At 43.7% G+C, this 25,308-nt stretch overlaps 1 protein-coding gene across 1 annotated transcript in view; it reads left to right on the top strand.

Annotated features, from left to right (window-relative positions):
• The window catches only part of Arfgef3 (ARFGEF family member 3), a 138,514-nt gene that overhangs the window by 10,654 nt on the left and 102,552 nt on the right, over positions 1-25,308 (top strand). The gene's annotated exons all lie outside the window — the stretch shown is intronic.

Below are 25,308 nucleotides of genomic sequence, written 5' to 3'. Positions count from 1 at the left end.
AAAAAAAAAAAAAAAAAAAAGGAAGCTTTGAGACACTTTGGCTGGTCTAAGCCTGGCTTGTTTTCAGTTTTAGAGAATTCTCAATCTCAGCAAGTCTGAGAATGAAAGGTAACACAGGGCAAAGAGTGTGCAGTGGGAGCCTTCTCAGTGGGCTTCTTGGCTTCCTCAGATCAGTTTTCCCTGAAGGGGTAAATGCAAGGACATTTCATTGTTGGCCACAGAAACCCCCGAGCGAGAAGAAACAGCGGTGCAGAGTGGCCCGTAGCAGTGGGGGATGCTGAGATCTGAGTGCGAAATCCAGGTGCCCTAAAGATCTGGGGCTTTTCCTTCCCTACCCTTCCACTTTGGAGAATAGGAATAACAGTGACCACCTTCTAACATAGTAAGTGACAGTACTGTTTCCCGCCTTACAGACACTGCTTCTTATGTGCTGTTTGCCAGCCTGAAACCAGTCCTAATGGTTTTCCCTTTATCTTCCTTTTCGATAAGTCAGACTTGCAATTAGCTGTCAATTATACAGCTTCTCCCTGTTAATGGCCCTGACCTAAAAGTGCTTTTAAGTGGTACAGTCACCCCCAGAGGAAGTCCTCCCTTACAGAAGGGATGAAGAAGCCACCCAAGCAGCTTAAGTTGGGGTGTGGACCCTGAGGCACATTTTAGGGTATGAGCAAGGAGTTAGTTCAGGAACCCGCCTTGGCTTTATGACAAATAATTGCTGTCTTTACAGCACTAAGCTTTAAAAGCAGCATTAGAAGGAAACATACTCTATGTTGAGCTTTCTTAGGCCTTTTTATTCCTTTTGAACAGAATAAAGGTGGGATTTCTGCCCTGTGAGTTATTCTCTGCGTGGTTTTCATAATTAAACTGTGGCTTCTAGGCAGTGTAGGTGCAGATTCTTGCTTTAATTCCAAGGTGTGCCTCTGGGAAGTTGTCTACATTGGTGGGCTATAGAAGCGGCAGCTGAGCTCATCAATTTTGTGGTATTCAAGGTTCAGAGGTGTTTGAGTCTCTTTCCCACCCAGGAGGACTTTTCTCCTGCAGGAGGCCAAGGACTAGAATCGTGTTTCATTTCCTGGGAACCCCTTGTTATATTTTAATGTCTTATTTTCTCGTATTTCTATTTTCTGCAGATTTAGTCATAGCTGACCTCTGTATAAATCAGTAGGAGTGTGCACTGTACAGTGTCCTGATGCATCTCTTTCAAGTTGAGTCCAGCACATTTAAGATCGCTCTCCCTTTACCAGGAGTTCAGGCCTCTGTTTACCTGAGGCTTTAAAATCTGCTCAGTAGCCTTTTGGTTCACATTTTCCCATGTAAATTTAAGGCGTGTTAGAACACAGGCTACCATTTTTAGAATCTTGATTACGAGAGAGACTATGGTAGTGCTGCGTCTGCTGGTCTCACACAATCCTGGGAGCTGTCCTGTGGGCTTGGAGAGGACACACAGCTGCCGGGACTCCCTGAGTGGAGCCAGACCCAACCAGGACGGCCGGACACCCCAGACCACCTTCTTAACCCACTAGGGACTAGTTGGGTTGAGCACACAGGTTTATTTTTTTCATGTTTGTACTTATAGGTATAGCTGTGATCTATGAAATTAAATTGTGTATAGCAAATTATTTGATGATGCCCCCTTATTGGAAAAAATTCTTGGCAAAGCTACTCTTTCTTCACTACGACTCACGATGGCACTGTGTTCATATAGAAATCTACATTAGGTGTCTTGTATTGCGAGGACTTTAAAAACAATTTCCACGGAGCCAGACGTTTTAGAAGAGGGAGTATCCTATATTCAGGACACTGAATGGGGCAAAGCATGAATTATTAGAGCTGTGGAGATTAGTATGTACAGGGCTTGGCTAGGAAATGACCTAAATTGACTTTTCCTCTTTGTAAGGAAAGGAAACCTTAAGATAAAAAAGACTCAGGTCTGGAATTGATGTGAAAACCCATGGGGCAGCCTGAGTACTTATGTAATTAAGTAACTGACCCTTGCAAAGATGGGGGCAGACCTATAGATTTACCCAGAGAAGATTTAAGGCAGGGCTGGTGTTTTGGCCATAGCAGTGGAGTGCATCTAGAATAAGCCGTATTTTGAACTGGAGCAGACTTAGTTTTAAAATCAGATGAAGTCTAGAGAAAACTATTGTATTTAAAAGACCCCACCCAACCTCCCAACTAACCACCCCCTTATTTGCTTTCTGTCGTAAACCCCATGTTGTTTTTCTGTAATTTACCAGCTGGGAGAGTGTGTCCAACACAAAAGGGGCTGTGTATGCAGATATGGGAGGCTGCTGCTGAGGAAGTAGCCAGGAACCTGTGAGCAGGGTGCAGAGTCCTGGCAGGAGCCACGGCAGGGACAGAGGGGCGCCGAGCGGAAGGCACCCAGGGCTAAGTGCAGGAAGGGCTGGGAGACTGAGCCTCAGGAAGACAAGGCCAGTGATGTGACACAATGAAAACGGAGAGGGGAGCCTTCACGCCTTTCAGAGATTGTAAAAATATAGACGTCATTTGAAGTGAACAGGATGTTTGCTTTGGGAAGGAAAGGGTTGTTAACTTGAGGTGCGTGCCCTGGCAAGCTACCGGTGCCTGTGTCAGGGTTTGAGACAATCACAAGGCAGTGCTTTGCAGCTGTGTGCAGACACCTCTGTTGGCTAGAGACTGGGGTCGGGAGGGAAGGTCAGGGGTCTTGGGCTGGGGGTCAGGGCCAAGCAAGCAGCACACTGCGTGCAGGGAGCACAGTGGGAGCAGGATGCAAACCGTCTCTCAAGGAGCTTATAACCTGCAAAGCGGGTCGGCCTAGGACACTAAGTCCTGGGTGCAAGTCCTGTTCCTCCCAGGTGTGACTACTGGGACCCCGAGTGAGTTATTCTGCCTGTCAGCTTCTGTCAGTGGAGAGGGAAACTAAAATGTGGCCAGGCTCCCTGTTTCGAGCCTGAGCGATCCAGGACAGGCCACAGAGGGGTCACTTCCCCTTCCAGAGCCCAGCGTGCATCCCCACTGGGTGCCCGGAAGGAGGCCTCCGTGTGGCCCCTGCCGTGCTGTCTCCTCTGTCCCTGGGACCGTGTCTCACAGCCTCCTCATTCCTGTCGTGGTCGGTGTGCAGGGCTTGGCAAAGCTTTCTGCTCAAAAACTCAGGATCTCAAGAAGTCTTTTATTTTTTTAACATTTTGGTTATATCTATTTACCATATTAGAAATTAAAACAGATGGTTAAACATTTATTAACTCCCTAGAAATAATAAACCTATCACATTTTCATAGAAGTGATTTTTTTTAACGGAGAGTCACTTTTATTATACTTGTGCCATCTGAATAGCCCTGGAAGTTACCCTGTGACACCCTCGCCGGCAGCGTGCTCCTTGGGAAGCTTCCGCGAGCACCAGCAAGTCCTCCTCTGCGGGCTGTACAATGCACAGAATAAAATCCTGGCTGGGTAAAGCAGTATTCTGGCGGTTTGCTGTGTGATCAGTGCTGATTTTCAAAGGGTAATTTTGAGATAGGAACGCAGGGGTACTGGAAACAAAGAGGCAGATAAGGATCAGGATTTAAGTGGTGCTGTTTCCCGTTCCTGAGAGTACAGAGTGGCCTAATTAGTCCTTAGGAGTGTTAAACTGGGCCATGAGCAGGCAGACTCGGGCAGCCACGGCTGTGGCCATCGGGTGCTGAGCACAAACTCTGCAGGCTGCAAAGAGGCAGCTGGGGTCCCAGCTGCTCACAGTGTGCTCCTCCTTCATTTGCACACACACAGCAGTATCTGGAGCTGGCCTCCCGCTCAGGCCGAGATCAGGGTGCTGCTGATGGAGTGTACGGGGTGGGGGGGGAGAAGATCAGGTAGCCTAACTCATTTTCTAAACTTTGAGATGAGGAGTATGGGGGCAAAAAAGAGTTACAGGTGCAGATTCCCTATGATGAATGTGTTCACTATGTATGACAAATAGGTACTAATAAAAAAATCAAGTTAAAAAAATGTTTTAGACAGGACTTTGTTAAATCCCTGAATTGCACAGGTGGAGGAGCCAGAACCTGTGATCCTCCTGCCTCAGCCTCCCAGAGTGCTGGCGTTACAGTTGGGCACTGCTCCATCCTGCTGGCTCCAAGCATCATTTGAATGGGATCATTTTCAGAGGAAGAATTAGCATCCCCTTCACAAGGGAGAAACTTCTCTCTTGACCCTTGAAGTGTGACAGTGCCCTGGGGCAGCACCCCACTTAGGAGCACCGGGATGATGGCACATGTGGGGACTTCTGCTGTGGGGTGTTGGGTGGGCAAATGACGGCTTCTGTTCCAGAGGAAAGCAATGGAAGGCCCAGGGACTTGGCAGGTGCCCATGACTGACCGACAAAATAATGGAAACCCTGTAGGACTTCTGGTTAAAACCAAACCAGGCCTTCATCATCAGGCAGGAACTGGTCGCAGCACTGCAGGAAGCATGGCCTTCATACAGTGTGAAGGCCCTGGATTCACACAGGATGCGGAGAGCCGACCTGGGATAAAGCTGACACATGCAGAATGGGTCAGCAGAAAAATAGACAATTGTGGTTTCCTAGCTGTGAGATGAAAACAGGCAGGCGAGGCCATGGCTGTTCTCTTAGCTGCAGCTGAAGCCTGCCTGGATAAACCTTCCCTGAAAGAATCCACGTGGCCCTGGAGATGCATAGAAGGGAGGGCAGCCCAGGCAGCCACAGGCCATTTGCAGACTGGGGCAGCACCCTTTGTCTCCTGTCTGGCCACCTCCTATCACTCTGTTGTCCTTTTACTTCCTCTGTGGATAAGGAGTTGGGGTTTGGAATGACCATCATGGCCCCCAGTTGGGCAGGCACACAGGTGCCCAGGTGAGAGACACATTCTGCCACCACAAACCACTGGTTGACTACATTCTCTCTTGGTGAGGCTCCAAACGCTGTCATGCATAGTCCCACAGCTTGTGGTACAAGACACCTGACCCTCAAATCCAGGGCTGCCAACCACAAAGTGTTTTTCTGTGCTGGGAATTGTTGTAGTGTTATGGAAGGAATCAGTAAGTGACACACAGAGAGGCAGCAGAATGGAAGTAAAATAACAACTTTACTTATCGATAAGGGTCGATCACACATAAGCCATGCCTGGATCAACAACATACTGGGCTACAACTCCTCCTTTTATAGGGTTTCACAGCCTTGACTTCATTTGGGCGGTTACATTTCATTCTCCCAGTGCAAATCACGGTCACAAGAGAGTTGACTTTTCCACCCAGACGTAACAGTTCTTTGCAGTTGGGGAGTTTACCTTTAAGATTTGCCTAGTTATCTATTCTAGCCCATGTTCCAGGTCATGGGAGCGAATGTTAAGAATGGTCCTTTTTATCTTGACACTTTTACGGTCAGGTGGCTTCAGTTTCTCTGGGAGCTCAAGACCTTGATGTGGCCCTGTTATCTCAGGGTCAGACCAAATGCCCCAGTCAGCAATGAGTGCCTTTGGTGCCTGTTAGTTCTAAGCTAAACAAACTGCTGTTAGAGACAGCAGAAGCCACTTTACATTGTAACACTTTATAGGTTTCTGCTCTTTATAAAAGTTTTCCCTATCAGTAGCAACTCCATGTGCATTATATTTACAATAAGTACAACCAGTGCTAATAGAATCTGCATTTTAATAAATATACAGGCTTGAAGCAAAAAATCACTCGCTTGAGGTCCCACAGTGTGATAGAGGCTCAGATAATGATATAAATGGAAAATTGTTCTTTTAAACAGTTCTTCAGTGTGTATTTGTTCACTATCAGTCAGGCAGACATGTTAGAATAGGAATTGTTCTTGTTTCTACTTCTTTCACTTCATCTTTTCATCTTTCACTCTTAGGAAATGTATTGAAACAGAAAGCAAACATGTGATTGAATATTGGCTTTTCTCTAGAAATAAGGTCTTGTTGGAGTTTATCACTTAAGGATGTGTTCAGTCACAAGTAATAGACAGCTAAGTAAGAGTGGTTTCAATGAGATGGGGCTTCTTTTCCTCAGATAACAGGCAGTCCAGAGGGAGGCTGATGGCACTGACGCTGCAGGATTTTCTTGGCTTTCCATTGTATTTGATTCTACATGCCGTGAAGTGACTGTTGCAGCTCCCATCCAAGACAGAAAGAAAACAAAAAGGCAAAAGACAGAATGGTAGTGCATATCTAGTCCTTTCAGGGAAGCAAATGCTTTTCCAGAGCTATGAGGAGGGCTGGAAAAATAGGCAGCAGGATCATTGAGAAAGGCTTAGACACATCTTCATCTACCACTTGGGGCGCACCACAGTGTTGGAATCTGGTCACTAAGGAGAAGGCTGTGAGCTGCACCTTTCAAGGCAGAGCTGTTAGAATTTGAAAAGATGTTTCCTAAACAAGTCTCAAAACCAGATCTCCAGCTCACCAAAGGCAACCCCAAGGGGCAGGATGGAACGATCTGAAACTCAGCCACCTGGACTCCCTGAACTGGCAACAAAAGAGGATCCAGAAAAAATAAAATCAGAAATAATTTCTCAGATAATAACAGGGGTTGTGTCCATGGTGGAAGACATGATTAATAACTCTAGAGCAGACACCAGTAAAGAAATAGAAGGGCTGGGGAACATGATGGAATCCCAGCACAGGAAATAAATGGAATCCGTAAAGCAGATGTAAATAGATATGCAGGAGATCAAAAACTCCCATTAAAAGTTTTTGCAGCAGCATGAGCCAATGCGAGGACAGAAAATCAGATATAGAAGACAGGATTGCGATTAGTGACCAGGAAAAGAAAGACTTATTAGAAATAGCAAGGGACTATGAGAAATCAATGCAGCAGTAGCTCAATGATGCAAAGGATAAGACTGATCGGAGTCAATGGATAAACAGGAGAGAGTGCAAACAACATAAGAATCTGAAGAGTTAGAGATATCCCTGTTCAGGTCAAACACCTGAGACTCACAGAGAACACACGTCTGATCCGGGACAGAAGAGGATCCGTCATTCTGTAGACTCTTCTCACTGTGCGCCCACGTCTGGTCCTATCTCCTGCTAAGGAGAAACAGGGCCCATGGAGAGCCAGGGGTGGGCCCCTCTGGATCCTGTGACCTCTCCTAAGCCTTCCCACTTAGACTGGAGTAGGGAGGCTTCCTTCCCAGAAACCTAGTTTTCAGCTGGGGCCCCTCCATCCCAGCACCCTAGCAAGGGAGACTGATTCTTCAGGGACACCTGGGGGGAGCCCAGCCTGCATACGGACCCTTATGCATCCCTGGGAGGGAGGATGCCACCTGGTCTGGCTGTGGGAAGCAGCAGTGAGTGGCGTTATTTCCCAGGCCACTGTGGCTGTGCCTTTCAGGGGCAGAGTTTGCATCCTGCCAGGCTTATTCTTGCCTCCCCAGGGTGGAGTGCGCAGTCCTGGTGCCTTCCCATGTAGGAAAACAGTGGACCAGCTCAGCCTCTCCAGATGGGAGTCCTATGCTGGTTTCCCTGGTAACAAGGCATCTGGGCAGCCAGCAGAGGGATTACGTGATGGAGTGAGTTGCTCTCAGGTTTTTCTATCACTAGGAACCTCTCTCATTGATGCAAGGATAGAAAATGACTGGGGGTCTTTCTTCTGCTACCTGGAGGTGCTGTCCTTTAACTAGAGGAGTCTATTCAGTAGAATCTTGCTGATACAATAATTATGGCATAATAGTGAAAGTATTTAACATTTTAGAAGCCTGATAAATTTGCTGACAAATTCCCCTGTTCCCCAAGTCGCCATCTTCATCAGCCTTTAGGATCTGAGCTTGTTTTCACTGCCTTGGGGGCACCCCTCCTTCCTTGGACTTTTGCAACCTCACTAAGTCTCTGTAGGGACATTGGACATTCACCACCAAGCCTGCTGCAGACAAATGGGCTTCCTTCCCCCTTGGTAAGGAGGGTCTTGTGGCCTTCACAGTCCTATTTCTGTGCCCTGGCTCAGAATTGATGCCAAGCAGTGCTGAGTGTCTTCATGTTATTGTCTTTTGATGTTGGATTATTTCACTAAGAGAACAATCTGCTACTGTTTCATTTTTTTTTTTCCTCCACTGTGTGAAAAAAGGAAAAAAATGAGCACATTTGGTTTTCTTCCAGCACAGGCCTCCTCTAGGAATAGGAAGGTCACACAGTCTTGCAGTGGATTGGATGTCACCAAGGGGCGGGAGGCTTCCTACTGCTGGTACCTTGCCCTGAACACACTACCTGCTGGTAATTGTGTCCAAGGCTGTTTTCAGGCAGGTGGAATGGTAGTGTCCAGATACATACCTTGCTGCTTTGTTTCTTTCTGTGATAGGAATTGAACCCAGAGCCATTGCACTGACCTATATCCTAGCCTTTCTGATTTTAAATAAGGGTTCCATTATATTACTCAGGTGTGACTTTAACTTGCTTTCTCAGCCTCCCGAAGTACTGGGATTATAAGCATGCACCACCATGCCTGGCTACTCTCCAACCTTTAAAGGTAAACATACCCTGAAAAATAGTCTTTTTTCCCCATCAGATAGTTCTGGGCCTGAGGCTACTTACTGGCAGGCCCATGCAGGGCTTATTTGGCCGACTTTCTAGGCTGGAAGAGGGAAATATAGAGTATGTGCTATATTTAAAGCAGACAGCTAATGAAGAGCCAAATAAACCTCTTTGGCTCCCACCCAAGGGCTATTTTTTAAAAGTGCTTGCAGTGCCAAATCTATTGGGATATATTCAATAGTCGAAACATCACCAATTTATTTTTGTTGGGAGAAGTTGCTCTTTACAGGAAAATGCATTTTTATATCATTGTCCTTTGCCTAATGTTCCTTTTGCTGAGATGAGATTACTTAATGGAGATTATCTTTATATGTGGATGTCTGAAAGGATTCCCCCTGTCTGTGGAGAAAAAACTATACAGTTTTTAACAAAAGACAGGAGCTATAAATTCAAAGTATAAAAAGGTTTCAGTTTGGCTTATAGTATAAAACACACTGGCTTGAAATTATTAAATGTGTAGAATTAAATGTACGTCTCAGGTGTTTTACCTGCATGTATGTTTTACACATATATATGTATATGTGTGTGTGTGAAATGTGAAAAAAATGTCAGATTGTGAACTGAGAATGTTCTTACTACAGATAATTCAAAAGCCTAAAAAATTATCAACACAGACCATCATGTCACTTGAACTACATAGAAGTTTCATTAAATCCCCACTTTACAGATTCAGAGACTGAGGCTTTGAGAGAATAATTTTCCCCATGTTTCTCAGGAAGTACAGGTAAAGTCTAAAAGCTAACCCCTAACTGTTGACTCCGAAAGCTATATGACCTACAGATGCTGAATCTTAGCAATAGTTTTGTTTTGAGAAGACAGTGAAAATTGGGACCTATGTATGCACTCTTTTGTGTCTTGCTACTTTCCTGTGATATTATATGGGAAAGATTTTCTCATGTTGTTAAGTGTTTCTTAGAAAGCATTCTAAAGCCCATTAACATTCTGTCAAATTAATGTACCATGGGAGGGAAAGTCAATATTTCCTTCGTTACAGCAGTGATTTTAACAATTAGTCAAAGGTTGGCATAAAATGCCATTTACCTCCCCTTCTTTGAAGACAATGTCTCAGTTCTTAAGTTGGGTGTGCCATTGTGCTATTGCAGGGAAGAACCTTCACCTGGTAGCATGTTTCACAAGGATACCCACTGCCAGCTGATGATAAGCTGTGGAGTACGACTCATTCCGTGCTCCTGCTGGCCACCTGGAGAGCCAGCCGGCACACCCTGGGCCGTGGCATGGCAGAGCCATTAACCCTGCAAGAAGGGGCTCTGGGAACGCCAGCTGGGACAAGCTGAAGTGTGAGGAAGGGTAAGGATTTACCCTTTTTGTAAAGGATGGATGGAAAGATGTGCAAATAGAGAAGACCTGAGGCTTAAGAGTACTGAGTCTGTGTCTGACGAACGATCGTTAGCCTGGAATGGTACTGTTACTCTCTTCATGGGGATGAAGCTTGAATGTGTCCTTGGACTTTCCATATATCCAAACTAGCCCGACAGTTAGCTTTTACATCTTAGGCTAAATTAGTGACATAAGGCTGAAAGTTTTATTGCTGTAGATTTTTTAAAAAATCAGTGGAAGAGTGAAGGATACAGATTTTTCTATTTTCTGGACCAGTGGACCTGCCCATTTGATGTCAGAGATTATTCCATTGGCTGCTATGTGTTGGGTTGTTTTGAGGGAAAACACAGGAGAGCTGGAAGGGTAAAATTTCCATTACGTGGGTAAATTTCCAGGGATGCCAGCGCTTGTTTCCATGTCGTGGATGCCTTTGCCTTTTAATTTAGCTCTTATTCCCTTGGGTTTGGGAGAGACCATGATGCTATAGAAAAGATGTAGGCTTTTGAGTCATATAGTCCTTACGTCTGAGTACGGACTGACCGGTTACCAGCTCAGCCCATGAGTGTATGCCTCTGTGAACTTCCATGTCTTGCACTGTGAAATGACACAACAATGCCCACTGCCCCAGTTCCAGAGAGGACTGAATAAGACAACATAATGAGAAGGCTGGCTCGCAGGTGTCCCTGATGGGTGGACACAGCTCGTCCTTCCTCCTCTAGATCGATGACAGCAGTGTGCTTCATTTCTCCTAACCCTAACCAGTAGGTTACTCTTCTGTCACCTTGATGCTTTAGAGGACAGTTAGGTAACTAGGACAAGGTACATACCGTGTTCAAGCCTGTGAATTCAAATAGTACAAAAATAGTACCTATCACATAATGTTGTTGGTGCATGCTGCATTAAATGAGCCAAGTCGGAAAGCCTGTGAAGAGTAGGCACTCAGTGACTCGGGAGCACCAGTGCAGGATGGGCATCTCTGCAGGACAGCCTTCTTCCTGGCACCCTCCTGAGTACGGCAGCAGCCTCTGGCTTCTCTGCTGGCATTCTTTCTCCTGTCCATTCGCTGGCTGGAAGCATTTCACAGAGTTGCAACCTTCTACCGTACACTTTGTATCTTTTCTTGGAAATTTCATCCCTGTCCAAACTTCAGCTCCATTTTTAGATGGATAGCGTCTCAATTTTTCCTGAACACCAGACCAATACATCCAATTTTTTTTCTTTATTGGTACCTTTTAGGTGTGCAGTACATTTACTTTCAGCACTGGGACCTTGTACCTTTGCATGACAGGTCTTGGTTTCTATTTTTCATGCATTCCTCTGACCTCCATTCCCCCCCTCCACCCTCTATTTACAAAGACTTTGTTTCCATTTTTTTCCTTTTCTTTTAGTTTTTCTAATCCCTTCTTACCTTTCCCCTACCCCTCCCACTTCCCCTTAGACCTTTTTTCCTATTACACAATATCAATTATACATTTTGATTCTTATTTACACTTTTAGTTTACCACACCAGAGAAACTATTTGGTATTTACACATGCGTGTCCTATTAATTTCACTTAAGCATATGGCCTCAGTGTGCATCCATTTAGCTATAAATGTATCTAATTTCTCATTCTTTATGGTTGAGTAGTACTCCATTTTATAAACACACACACACACACACACACACACACACACACACACACACATTTTCTTTATCCAGACCCCAGTTGATGGGCAATTAGGCTGTTTCCAAGTTTTAGCTATTACAAACTGTGCCACTGTAAACATGGGTGAGCCTATATCTCTGTGGTATTCTTTTAATTCTTTTGGGAAGATACCCAGCAGGGGAATAGCTGGGCCAAATGGGACTTCTAATCCTATTTGTTTCTTCATATTGATTTCCACAGTGGTTGCACCAGTCTGAATTCCTACCAACAGTGAAGAAGGATTCCTTTCTCTCCACAACACCACCAGCATTTGTTATTGTTTGATTTCTTGATAGCAGCCATTTTTTCTGGGGTGAGGCGGAATCTGAGAGTTGTTTTCATCTGCATCTCTTGAATGACCAGTGATGTAGAACATTTTTTCATATGTTTATTTGCTGCTTTTACTTCTTTGTTTGAGAAATGTCTGTTCATTTTAGATGCCTATTTTTGAATTGGGGTTTTTAATTTGAGAGGTCTGATTTTTTTTTTTTTGAGTTCTTTGTATATTCTGGATAGTAGTACATCTTTGTCTAAGGAACAACTGGAAAATTTTTTTCCCACATTGTAGGTTGTCTCTTAGCTCTGTTGGTGGTTTCTCTTGCAGTACAGAAGCTTTTTAAAAAGATAAAATCCTAGTTGTTGATTCTTTGTGCTAGTTCCGGTGCTACTGAGGATTTATTCATAAAGTCTTTTCCTATGCCAATGTCTTCAACAGTTCTACCTAACTTATCTTCCAACAAGTTTAGTGTTTCTGTTTTAATATTTAGATCTTTAATCCACTTGTATTTTAGTTTAGTACATAGTGAAAGATAGGGGTCTAGTTTTAATCTTTGGCAAGTTGAAACCCAGTTTTTCCAACACCATTTATTAAAGAGGTTATCTTTCCTCCAGTGAGGATGGTTGGCTCCTTTGTCAAAGATGAGGTAGCTGAGTATATCAGGAATTGTTTCTGCATCTTCTAATCTGTTCCACTGATCCTTGGGTCTATTTCTTTGCCTGTACTATACAGTTTTTATCATAGTGGCTTTGTAGTATAGTTTCAAGTTGGAGATTGTGATACCCCCTGCCATGTCTCTGTTGCCTAGAATGACTTTTGCCATTCTAGGTCTCTTCTGGTTCCAAATGAATTTTTGTATTGTTTTCTCTAGTTCAGAAAATATGCTTCTAGGATTTCTATTGGGATTGCATTGAAGCTGTACAGCAGTTTTGGAAGTACGGCCATTTTCACTAGATTGGTTCTTCCTACCTAGGAACAGGGGATGTATTTCCATGTTCTTATATCCCCTTCTATCTCTTTTCAGAATGCTGTTGTTCTCAAGGTAGAGGTCTTTTTCTTCCTTCATTAGATTGATTCCTAGATATTTCATTTTTTGGATGCTATTGTGAAAGGGACTGTTTCCCTAATTTCTCTCTCGGTGATTCTGTTATTTGTGTACAAGAAGGCTATTGATTTTTGAGTGTTTACCTTGTATCTAGCTACTCTACTGAATCTGTCAATTACATCTAGAAGCTTTTTGGTGGAGTTTTTTGGGTCTTCTGTATAGAGTATCACATTATCAGCAAATAATGAAAGTTTAACTTCTTCCTTTCCTATCTTTACTGCTTTTATTTCTTTCTCTTGTCTAATTGTTGTGGTTAATGTTTCCAAAACTATATTGAACAGGAGTGGTGCCTGTGAACATCCTTGTCTTGTTCCTGATTTTAGTGTGAAGATTTTCAGCATGATGTTGGCTGTTGGTTCTTCATAGGTAGCCTTTATCAAGTTGAGATAAAGACCAGCTATTCCAATTTTCTGCAGGTTTTTTTTTTTTTAATCATGAATGGTTGTTCAATTTTGTTGAATGCTTTTTCTGCATCTATTGAGATGATCTTATGGTTTTCATCTTTGACTCTGTTAATATAGTGTATTACACTTATTATTCATGTATATACACTTATGATTCATGTATGTTGAACCATCCTTATATTCCTGGGATAAATCCAACTTGGTCAGGGTGTATGATCTTTCTGATGACCCTCAGTATTCTGTTTGCCACTATCTTATTGAGGATTTTTGCATCTATGTTCATTAGGGAGATTGGCCTAGTTCTCTTTCTTAGTTCTCTTTCTTGGTTGGATCTTTCTCTGGTTTTGGAACCAAAGTAACACTTGCTTCTAGGAATGAATTTGGAAGTATTGCTTCCCTTTCAATTTCACTGAAAAGTTTCAAAAGTAGTGGCAATAGTTCTTCTCTAAATGTTCTGTAGAATTCAGCAGTGAAGCCATCAGGACCTGGGCTTTTCTTTGATGGTAAATTTTTAATTAATTTTTAAGTTCATTGAGTGTAATTGGGGTGTTTAGAATTTTTGTATCTTCTTCATTCAACTTTGGTAATTCATATGTATCTAGAAATCTGTCCATTTAGTCTGTGTTTTCCATTTTATTAGAGTACAGGTTCTCGAAGTAAGTATTGATGATCTTCTGGATTTCTCCTGGATCAGTTGTGACTTCACCTTTTTCATTCCTAATTTCGTGGATTTGAGTCTTTTCTTTTCTTTTTTTGATAAGGTTGATTAAGGGTTTATCGATTTTATTTATTCTTTCAAAAAGCCAACTCTTCGATTCATTGATTTTTTTTTTTTGTATTGTTCTCTTAGTCTCCATTGCATTGATTTCTGCTCTGATCTTTATAATTTCCTCCCTTGTATGACCTTTGGGTTTGTCTTGCTCTTCTTTTTCTAGAAGTTTAAGATTCATTGTTAGGTTTTTTATTTGAGTTTGCTCTGTTTTTCTGGTGTGGGCATTCACTGCTATAAATTTCCCTCATAGAACTGATTTCAATGTGTCCGATAGATTCCTGTATGTTGTATTGGCATTATAATTTATTTGTAAAAACTGTCCAATATCCTCTTTAATTTCATCTGTGACCCATTGGTTGGTCAAGAGAGTGTTATTTAATTTCCATGTTTTTGTGAATTCCTTGCAATTTCTTCTGCTATTGATCTCCAATTTAACTGCACTATGGCCTGATAATATACATGAGATAACTTCAGCTCCTTTGCATTTGCTTAAATATGTTCTGTGAGCTAGTATGTGGTGTATTATGGAGAATGACCCATATACAGCCAAAAAGAATGTATGTTCTGATTTTGTGGAGTGGAACAGTCTGTAGACATCTATTAAGTCCATTTGTTCAAAAGCTTTATTTAGTTCTAGTATTTCGTTGTTGATTTTTTGCCTAGAAGATCTATCTATTTGTGACAGTGGGGTTCTGAGGTCGCCCACTACAATTGTATTAGTGCTTATTTGGTTTTTCATGTCCTTTAATTATCCATTTGTTTAACCAGCACTTAGATGCCCAAAGGAATCTTGAACTCAAAATATACCACAATATAGTGACTATCCTTCCCTCTTCCTCCAAACTCCTCTCCCAGGAGGTCCTCTCTACGCCATTGCATCCCACCTCAAGGTTCTGATTCCTCCATTCCATGCTGAATGCACGCACCCAAGTACATCATACTTTCAGTGCTGTGCCATATAGCAGAATGCGATCTTTCCGCCAGGCTTTCCTGTCTCTGGTTAATGATGATGACAACAACAAAACTATAATAACAAGACAGTATGACAAGGAGAGAATGTGCTATGATAGTCTTTTGCTGAGTGGGTCCAATGTGCTGAGTATTATCAGTGCTACCCTAAGACCTCAGTATTGTGGGGCCCATGTGGCAGAGACCCCATCCTGTCTTTGCTCAAGACAAGAAAATGTCCCCACCCAGAGGTGCCCTGCTGTCTCAGATCATTATCTCCATGGAGATGTTGTAGGATCATCAGTCTGCACTTGTCTAGAAATAAGCAGGCTTTGCCTCAAACCTCCAGTACGAAGGCCTTGTGTTCTGTGCTGGACTCATTGGTCCTCACTGTCAGTTCCCACCACCAACTGACTGTGTAGAGAGAGAGACTTTTGTCTGTGCATGTATGGGTTGGGGTTGGAACTCTGGTGCTCCTGCCAAATGAGAGCAAAGCTGTGTGTGGTGGTGTACTCCTGAGAGGTGGTGCACTTGAGAAGCTGAGACAGGAGGATCTATGTGAGTTTGAAGGCTACATAGTGAGTTCATGGCCAGCCTGAAATACATAGCAAGACCCTGTCTCAGAACAACAACAGAAACATCTTGGGACCTGATGTGAATATTTTCACTTCATCAGTAAAATGGGGCTCGGAAGAGGATAGAGTGTGGAGGTACCTCAAAACCTAGCACAGGGCTGACTGGAACTTATGCAGCATCTTCTGCATTCTCCCCTGGGGTTGTGGGTATATGTGTGCATGTGTAGGGATGCACATGGTGGGGAAGGATGGAGTCCAGAACCTAACACAGTTTTTCCTAGAAGCAAGGCCAGAAGGAGGTGCTGGGGAACAGGAGGAAGCCAGGGGCCAGCAGGCTCTTGACTTTCTGTGTTGGGCCAGGCTAGGTACGATTCCTGACTGCAGAAAACAATTATAATTCTTCCCACAAAGAGTGATACCCCCAACTCCTTCTGGGGTCCCTACCCAGTTTTTGTCAGTGAGCTGGGCCCCAGATTATCTACCAGTGCACACTCTGGGCAGTCATAGTCCTTCATGCCCATCTCAGTCCTGCCTTGCTTGTGCCCTCAGCTGTATTCATGGGACATTAATTTCCTTGGAACCTTAGGACTTCAGTTGTCTGTCTTCAGGGAGAGGTTGACTATAAGTTCCTTCCCTTGGGAACACTTCCTTTTGGGAAGACTGAGCCCCCTAAGTCCACACACTTGCACATGCACTTTTGCTTTAGTTTTGGGTCATTCTGTTTCTAAGGCCAGGTCCTTCCCCCTGAACCCAGGTTTCTCCAGTCCTGCAGGCTGTTTGGAATAGAGCTGTTCTGTGCAGCCACAGCACTTGGCTAAAATATGTCAGGAATGTGGAACTTTATTTTCCCCCTCCTTCCTTTCCAGCTTTCTCTTTCTTGACTTTGCTTTTGGAGAGGTGGCACAAGGGGGAGGTTTTTCTTCCACAGTTCAGTCCTTCAGTCCTTTCTTAGAAGGAGTCTGGGCTGTGGGTCCTGCCGGGTATGGGTGTCCAAGTGTTCTGTGCTGGACTCATTGGTCCTCACTGTCAGTTCCCACCACCAACTGACTGTGTAGAGAGAGAGACTTTTGTCTGTGCATGTATGGGTTGGGGTTGGAACTCTGGTGCTCCTGCCAAATGAGAGCAAAGCTGTGTGTGGTGGTGTACTCCTGAGAGGTGGTGCACTTGAGAAGCTGAGACAGGAGGATCTATGTGAGTTTGAAGGCTACATAGTGAGTTCATGGCCAGCCTGAAATACATAGCAAGACCCTGTCTCAGAACAACAACAGAAACATCTTGGGACCTGATGTGAATATTTTCACTTCATCAGTAAAATGGGGCTCGGAAGAGGATAGAGTGTGGAGGTACCTCAAAACCTAGCACAGGGCTGACTGGAACTTATGCAGCATCTTCTGCATTCTCCCCTGGGGGTGTGGGTATATGTGTGCATGTGTAGGGATGCACATGGTGGGGAAGGATGGAGTCCAGAACCTAACACAGTTTTTCCTAGAAGCAAGGCCAGAAGGAGGTGCTGGGGAACAGGAGGAAGCCAGGGGCCAGCAGGCTCTTGACTTTCTGTGTTGGGCCAGGCTAGGTACGATTCCTGACTGCAGAAAACAATTATAATTCTTCCCACAAAGAGTGATACCCCCAACTCCTTCTGGGGTCCCTACCCAGTTTTTGTCAGTGAGCTGGGCCCCAGATTATCTACCAGTGCACACTCTGGGCAGTCATAGTCCTTCATGCCCATCTCAGTCCTGCCTTGCTTGTGCCCTCAGCTGTATTCATGGGACATTAATTTCCTTGGAACCTTAGGACTTCAGTTGTCTGTCTTCAGGGAGAGGTTGACTATAAGTTCCTTCCCTTGGGAACACTTCCTTTTGGGAAGACTGAGCCCCCTAAGTCCACACACTTGCACATGCACTTTTGCTTTAGTTTTGGGTCATTCTGTTTCTAAGGCCAGGTCCTTCCCCCTGAACCCAGGTTTCTCCAGTCCTGCAGGCTGTTTGGAATAGAGCTGTTCTGTAAGTTTTTGGTTTCTGTTTCTAAGGCCAGGTCCTTCCCCCTGAACCCAGGTTTCTCCAGTCCTGCAGGCTGTTTGGAATAGAGCTGTTCTGTGCAGTCGCAGCACTTGGCTAAAATATGTCAGGAATGTGGAACTTTATTTTCGCCCTCCTTCCTTTCCAGCTTTCTCTTTCTTGACTTTGCTTTTGGAGAGGTGGCACAAGGGGGAGGTTTTTCTTCCACAGTTCAGTCCTTCAGTCCTTTCTTAGAAGGAGTCTGGGCTGTGGGTCCTGCCGGGTATGGGTGTCCATTTGGGCTGTGTGTATGTATCAGTTTGGAAGTAGTCTCCCCTCTCCTTTTCCTTTAAGTGTCCTGTCTTGTGCCACGTTTCCAACTGAGAGAGATAGGAGAAGAGGAAAACTCTTTCATTAGCAGATGGAACATGAGAAAAAAGGGGGTGCAGGAAGAGAGAGGAAGCAATTTATATATTACCTTTAAATGTCATTTCAAGACAGAAACTTTTGTTTTTCTCAGCCTGTGCCTCTGCAGCTGCAGAGAAATGTTTCAGAAATTATGAACCTGTCATTTGTAGGTTGGTTTCTGTTTGGAGTGTTTGCTGCCTTAAAGGTTTAGGACCCAGAGGAGCTTTTGGATAGTAGCCCTTTACTGCATTTTAATTGTTTTGGAGGCAGGTGTGGCAGATCTACCTTTTCTCCAGGGAACTATTTTGTTCCCTGTTCCTCACACCATGATTACTTGTTAGAGTGAAGAGTTTGCAGCATGTTTAACGGGAGCATATTGCCTGTGTCACAGTGTGTGGGGTCTGTGGCCCTGCTCACGATCTTCTGGATATATCTGTATGCTTCATAACCTGAAATGAGGCTGCCATTCCTTTCTGTTGATGGTAGCATTGTGAAACAGTTCTGCTTCTGTCTTGGGAGAATATGTAAGTGGCACAGACATGCATCTGTGGACATAAGTTGTCTTTCCTTGTCTAACTTCTCATGTACATTTGAAGAAGTTTCTTGGCCAGTTTTTATAGTTCCTGATGTTGTGCATCTTGCTCTTTAGCCTGTGATGTTGTTCATGAGTGTTATAGAACAGCCAGAGCTCACTTCATTCTCTTGGGTTTGGTGTTGAATTCTCTTGTTTGGTGGGTGGATTTCTATATGCATACCTCAGTGATTTGAGCAATAGCAGAAATTTGAAGCTAGATTTTTCTCTTCTTCATTGTACCCTAGCCTTTGGGATGTAAGACATAAGCCTAATTCATATTTCTTCCCTCTGCAAAAATGTGTTATCTAGAAAGGTAACATCGATCACTTAGTGAGTTTTTGACCCTAATTGCAGGATGAAGACTAGCACATTCGAAAACACCCAGCATGGTGGCTGGCACACACGCACTTCTTCCATGGCTCCCAACAGCCATTCTGATGGCTGTTGTTACTGCCATAGTCATGGGATCCGGGTGTTCACCTCCCACCCTCAGATGGTTCATCAGGCTACCCTACTTGTCGTTCTCTTAAAGATGACATGTTTAGAGATAGAGACATTTCCCCCAAGTTCTCCAGCACTGTCCATCTACTCTTCAGATGGCCTAATCACTGGCTCTGCCTTGAGCTCTTCTTTTTTCCAGGGATCCTCGTGTTGTGGCTGCTTTGTGCAGAACCTCACTTTTCTCTGACATCCAGCACACAGGCCTTGGGTACAGGAGGGTCCTCTGTGCTGCTGCTGTCAACTTTGCAGAGAAGTAAAAACCATGGGGAGATTGTCCCTCAAGCTAAATAGGTGCCACTTTTCTCTTGCTTGCTCTGTTGTGTGAACCTCAGTTGTGCATTTCTCTGAGGCACTATCCAGACTGGTCACAACAGAGCGCCTTAGTCCTGACTGTTTGTAGAATAACATGTGTTGCTATGGTGAAAGCTTCACTCTGGCAGGCATGAACTCCTTTTTGATCTGCTGCTTCATGGGCAGGGGCCCCAGAAATCACTCTGGCATAGCTGATGTACCTCTCATTCCCACCCTGATAAATGACGAAGCCAGAGGTTTGATAAGAGTGGATTAGAGTTCCCTAATGACAGAAGTACTTTCTAGTCAGTGTGAGCATTATTAGCAGGCTTTGGTGGGAAACTTTCCTGATACTATCTCTTAACCTTTTTATCCAGCGCTAGAACCTGCATGTAGACCTCCGACCCAGTCCTGTCTTTCAGAAGAAAGACAGTGCCACAGATGTTTGCATGCCTAGGCCTGAGAGCTCAGCATGGGCAGCTATTTTCAGGGGTTGTGGGCTGGCTGAGGGTGGCCTGGAGCCTGAGGTATCCCTGTTACTGCCCATGAGAACCCTGGTGGGGCAGAGAGAGCCTGGGATGGGGGGAGAAGGAAATGGGGAGGGCCTTCCAGAGTGCTGTCAACGTCAGCATGGCCTGGGCAATCAGTGGGGAATTTGACTAATGTAGCATTGATCTGGTCATTGTAACACTCTTTCAGGTAGTGTTCCTTCTTAGAGGAAGACATAAGGATTGAAGAAATCAATGCACAGATTATAAATGGAAGAGCCGAAATTTGACCCAGATTCACTTTATTCCTAAATTTTTCACCACAATACTTTTTATCCATTCTCTGCAGTGTATCCGTTGTTCCATTTTGTAAGAAATGTCGGAGATCACATTATTCCCTTGATTAAGTATCTTCCATTAGCTTCTCGTTTCCATCTGGCTCACAGCCTAACTCTCTGGCTTGGCATCTGAGTCCCTTTAAATCCTGGCTCACGTCTACCTTGTCAAACTCAGTTCTCACCCATCTTCCCAGCGGGACTTTCCCATCTGGTCACAATGGGATTTCAGCTGTTCCATGCACTACTCTGTGCCTTTGTTCTTATGACTTCAACTGGGAATGTCCTTTCCCTCTTCAGTGGCGGTCCTGGTCTCATTCTGTCCCCTTCATTTCAAGGCCAAGTAAATATCATCACGTTTGTGAAGGGATTTGCATTTTTCCATGATGTGCCCCACCTTTCTGTTCTGTTATAGTTGGTTATGTAAACCAGATACAAAATACAAGTGGTTATCTTCCACTTACCTGTGTATCTTCACTTGTCTGTACCTCCCTTGTCTACGGGTTCCATGTGGCAGGAACTGGGTGTCACATTCATTGTTATATGCCTAACATTTCACATACTGCTTAGATATATAGTTACTAGTTATTAATGAAATTTTTATTTATGATTAAATATTAACTTTTCACAAATAGATTATTAGCCATTTAGGAATATTAAGTTTACTTTTGACAGTCGTGTTGATCTGGTAATGGACTAGTTTTGTAAGATATTTTGATATCACAGCTGGAAAGTTCTGCTATTTTTTTGCTTTTGCTTTTTGTTTCCTGGGTGCTGGGGTTGAACTTAGGGCTCTGCGACTGAGCCCAAGAATTTCTATTTCCTGGAAAAGTATTACTTAACATTTAGCCTGCCATTTTACTGTCGTGATATTTAATGCATCAAAATCCTAATATATATATACATGTATTGCTTTTGAGCTTTTCTAGGCCAGTAAGTCCTAAAGTGTACATGAAATCACAGTTTTTCTAAGTGATTAGTTTAGTTTTGTTTTGAAGTTACTTGTCTTTGGTTGTATAGACCTTTCCTCAAAATATTTATGCTATCAAGTTGCTGTTTTTCAAGAGGTAGCTAAACATTTGCAGAAGGTTGTCGACATATGAAAAAGATTATATTCTTGTCCAGCTGATATTCTTTTGCCTAAGATATGAGCACTGGAGTTAGAAATCTTTTTCTGTGGTTCATTTCTGTTAGCTGCTCCATGACCTGGGGTTGCTGCCTTCTTAATGGTGATTCTGGCCGCAGCCCTAACTCTTGATTGCCAGCTGGAGTGTTTTTATCATGAAAAAAATTCATTAAGTAACTAAATGCGTGTGGTTCCTTGATCCCAAGCTGGGCAGAACAATTTCCACAGGCATGCTGCCTGCTGTTAACGTCTTCACGCTGCAAGCCTGTGAAGGTGCTTGCAGCAAACATGTCGTAGAAGGAAATGAAATCGAATTAAGTGCACTGATTTCACATTGTAGATTTGACTAAGGTAACTGGATCACTAAGCAAGCCTAGTTCCCATCAGGAAGGCTTGGGGGGGGCGGAGAATTCTGTAAGCATTTAAACGATGGTAAGGAATTTTCTTTAGAGGAAAGAGAAGAGCAGGCTATTTCGGGAATATGGCCCGGTTTTTGGTAAAATGGGAAGAGCAGTGACAATAGGAGGGATAAAGTGAGCACAGAGAAGGCGTGAGAGGGTTTAGACAGAGGCCAGTATGCAAACACAGCGTTCAAGGTGCGAGGCCAAGCCTTGAAGGAAAGGTGACGCGTGTTCATGCACGAGTAGGAGAGGCCTACCTTCCCCTTTAGCCATATTTCTAAAGAAATCAGCTCCACCCCCACACTCACGAGTTCTGCATCTATGCATTCAAGCAATCTTAGATTAAAAATATATTTTTAAAGTCATATCTGTGCTGAACTTGTACAAATTTTGATTTCCTGTCATTTCCTAAACAATACAGTTTAACAATTTTAAACATAAGCATATAGATTGTATTAAGTCTCATAAGTAATCTAGAGCTAATTTCGAGCATCTGTAAGGAGGTGCACAGGTAATATGCAAATACCCCATCACTTTATGTAAGGGACTTGGTATCTGAGGAGTTTGGTATCTAAGAAGTTCCTGGATCCAATCCCTCACGGATACCAAGGGAGGGCTGTAATGTTTTATTCTGAAAATCTTTCAAATATAAAAACACACACATGACAAAACCCAATCATCCTCACCCTCCCTCTTCGACCCACTCTGTGTGTGGAAGTGATTTTTTTATACATCCTATTGCATATTATTCTATTCTGTAGCTGTGCCATGATTTGATTTTATTTGCATTACAAATAAAAATGCAATTAAAGACCCTTTCAGATAAAACTGTTCCATCTTTATGATTATTTTCTTAGAAAAGTTTCCTAGCAGGAGAAATCCTAGGTGAAAGTATATTAATGTTTTTAAGTTATTGATATATATTGAAAAATTGCTCTTAATGAGAAATTTAAAGGAATATTCCCTCTCCACGCGCGGCAGGAAGTGGTTCCAGGCAGAATGATAAGTGTGGGGTGAGGGCAGGGAGCGGATTGCGGCATTTCGCGGCGGGAAGTGTGCAAGTCCGTGAGTAAATGACTGGCCGGGAGCCAGCCTGAGAAATGTTGAGGATGACGGGCCCTGGATGCCGAGGGAGGAGTCTCTGGGTAAGGCGTCTTTCCCCTGCTTGCTGCGTGTGAGATGCCTGGCGCTGTCCCTGGAGCACAGCTGAGGTGGGCATGTGGTGAGCGTGAGGGTGGCTTCCTGCCCAGGAACACGGCTGCAGGGCCTGCACCCCTCCAGTCTAGGAAAAGAGAAAACTGATTTTCTCCCTGGTTATTTGGAATTTATATCTTCTGTGAAAGTACTGACGTCGATAATGTCGGTATGGCAGTGTCATAACTGATTTCTATTCTACATATCCTGTTGTACCTTTAGGGGTTTTTAATGTACAGGTAATGCGTTTATAAGAAGATGATAGATAAAATTTATGTAACGAGGTAATATATGAGCATGACTACATTATGTTGTTTAGGATTTTCTTAACTGCATTGAAACATATAAAATTGCCAATGTTCAACCAACTCTGACTTTCAAAAGTGAGTTTTATGTGTTCAATTTAATAATTGCAGTAGGCTTCCTGAAAAATCTTGAAAGCCTGCAGGAAGAAAACAGATTTTATGTTGTTCCCAGCTCAATCCCTAAAGTCGAAAACAATTCCTGACAGGTGAAACTAATCTTTGTTTTGCACTATAAAAGAAAAGAATTGACACTGGTAAAAATAATTTCATTAAAATAGAAACAACATGGAAATATTTTAACTGCACTCTAGAGAAAATAAATTAAGGATCAGTTTAGTTCCAACTGGCTCAATGGAATTGGCTCTAGCAAAAGCTTAATGAAAATCCATCAGTGTTGGTATAAACTGTTTAAACCATCCGTATTCCTGAACACGAATGATAACATAATGAGTGATATAACAGAGGGTGAGAAACCTTCTCTCTTCAAAGTAGGAAAGGCCATGGTTACAGGGAAAGGTGGAAGGTGACGCTTGGACCCACCATCTGGGTCCAAAGCCACTCATCCGAACTGCCTATACCTTCTCAGAACACCACACCACCAAGTGTAACTCACTGGTTCATAACTTTCCACTCACAATAAGATGAGGTGTGTCACCCTATCAAACAGGTACCTACAGCCCGTCCCTACTTCTCACCTGGGGTTAAGTGGCCTGCCCCCCGCCATTGTTGATGGAGCTGTTTACTACCGAAAGCATGTGGTGTAGGCTCAAAGACCGAGTTTTAAAAACGAATGGTCTCTACCTGAATCACAGCTCTGTCAGTTAGAAATGTGTGACCTTGGGCAAGGAAAGTAATCTCTCTTGGTTTCAGTTTTGTCGACAAGTGAATCCTAGTCCATTCTCTGTTGATATTTTAAAAAATCCCTGAGACTGAGTAATTTATAAAGAACAGAGGTTTACGTTGGCTCAAGACTCTGGAGGCTGGGCAGTCTGAGATCCTGGTGCTAGAGTCTTCTTGGCTTCTGGTGAGGGTGGACAAGTATAGGAAAAGTTGGTAATTACAGAAGAGAGAGCAGGATGTGGAACTGGCATTGTCAAACCCACTCTGACCTTAACTAGCCCAGTCCCAAAAGAGCAAGAACTCAGTCCTGAGAGATGCCATTCATCCCTCTGACCCAGGCACTTCTGGCTAGACCCGGGGACCAGGCCTCAACATGCACTTTGGTGAGAATAAACCATGTTGAAACCATAGCACAGCTCTCCCTTCAAAAGTTGCACTTAAACAGTAAATCAAACGTGTATAATCTGGCACATTGCACGAACAAGCCACTGATTTCAACCAGTCATGGATATTATGTTATTGTCAGGCAGTGATTTAGTCCTAGAATCCTAGAATTGTAGATTGTAAGCAGAGTTTAACAAATGTGTGATACCTTCCTGCTCCTTCCTGTCTAGTTCATCAAGGAAGAATCAGCCAAACGTTCAGAAATACCTTTGATTTTACTGGGTTGATATTAGGGCTCGTGTTAGTTAGGTACCTATTGGCAAATCTTAGCCCTTCCCTTATTTGCCAATTTTAATTTCCCCTTGTGCTTTGTCATCTCCCAGCCTGATAAAGCTGGTCTGTGCCCTGTGATGATGCAGTGAAGGACATGCGCTCAGTCTCTGTGACGTGACCTGACCCAGTGTCACAGGATAATGTCCTCCTCACGCATAAGCAGCACCGCTGATTACTCTTCTTTGGGAGATAATGACGTGTCGGGACGTGAAAGCTGGGACCACTGTGTTCACTGAATTAGGCAGCAGTGGATGTCCATGTGCCTGTGCATAAAGAATAATCACTAGGCATAATTGAATGTTGCTTTTCCCGTGCCCTTTTCCCAATGAGGCAGCATCTAGAAAGATCATAGGATGATTCATTCCTGTACAGTGCATGTGGGGGGGTCTGAGTGTGTGCCGTGTTGCACTGTCATTAAAAAGGCCACCCTGGGACCCAGTTAACCGGCCTGTTATTCTTTCATGCAAGTCAGCTTTTAAAAAAAATGAAGGTGAAAGTGTTTTTATGACATTACAG

The sequence above is a fragment of the Fukomys damarensis genome, unplaced genomic scaffold, assembly GCF_012274545.1.
Source record: "Fukomys damarensis isolate Sample0158 unplaced genomic scaffold, DMR_v1.0_HiC HiC_scaffold_14, whole genome shotgun sequence".
Classification (NCBI taxonomy): domain Eukaryota; kingdom Metazoa; phylum Chordata; class Mammalia; order Rodentia; family Bathyergidae; genus Fukomys; species Fukomys damarensis.
Note: the sequence above shows the minus strand (reverse complement) of the source record. Positions and strands in the feature narration are given on the sequence as shown.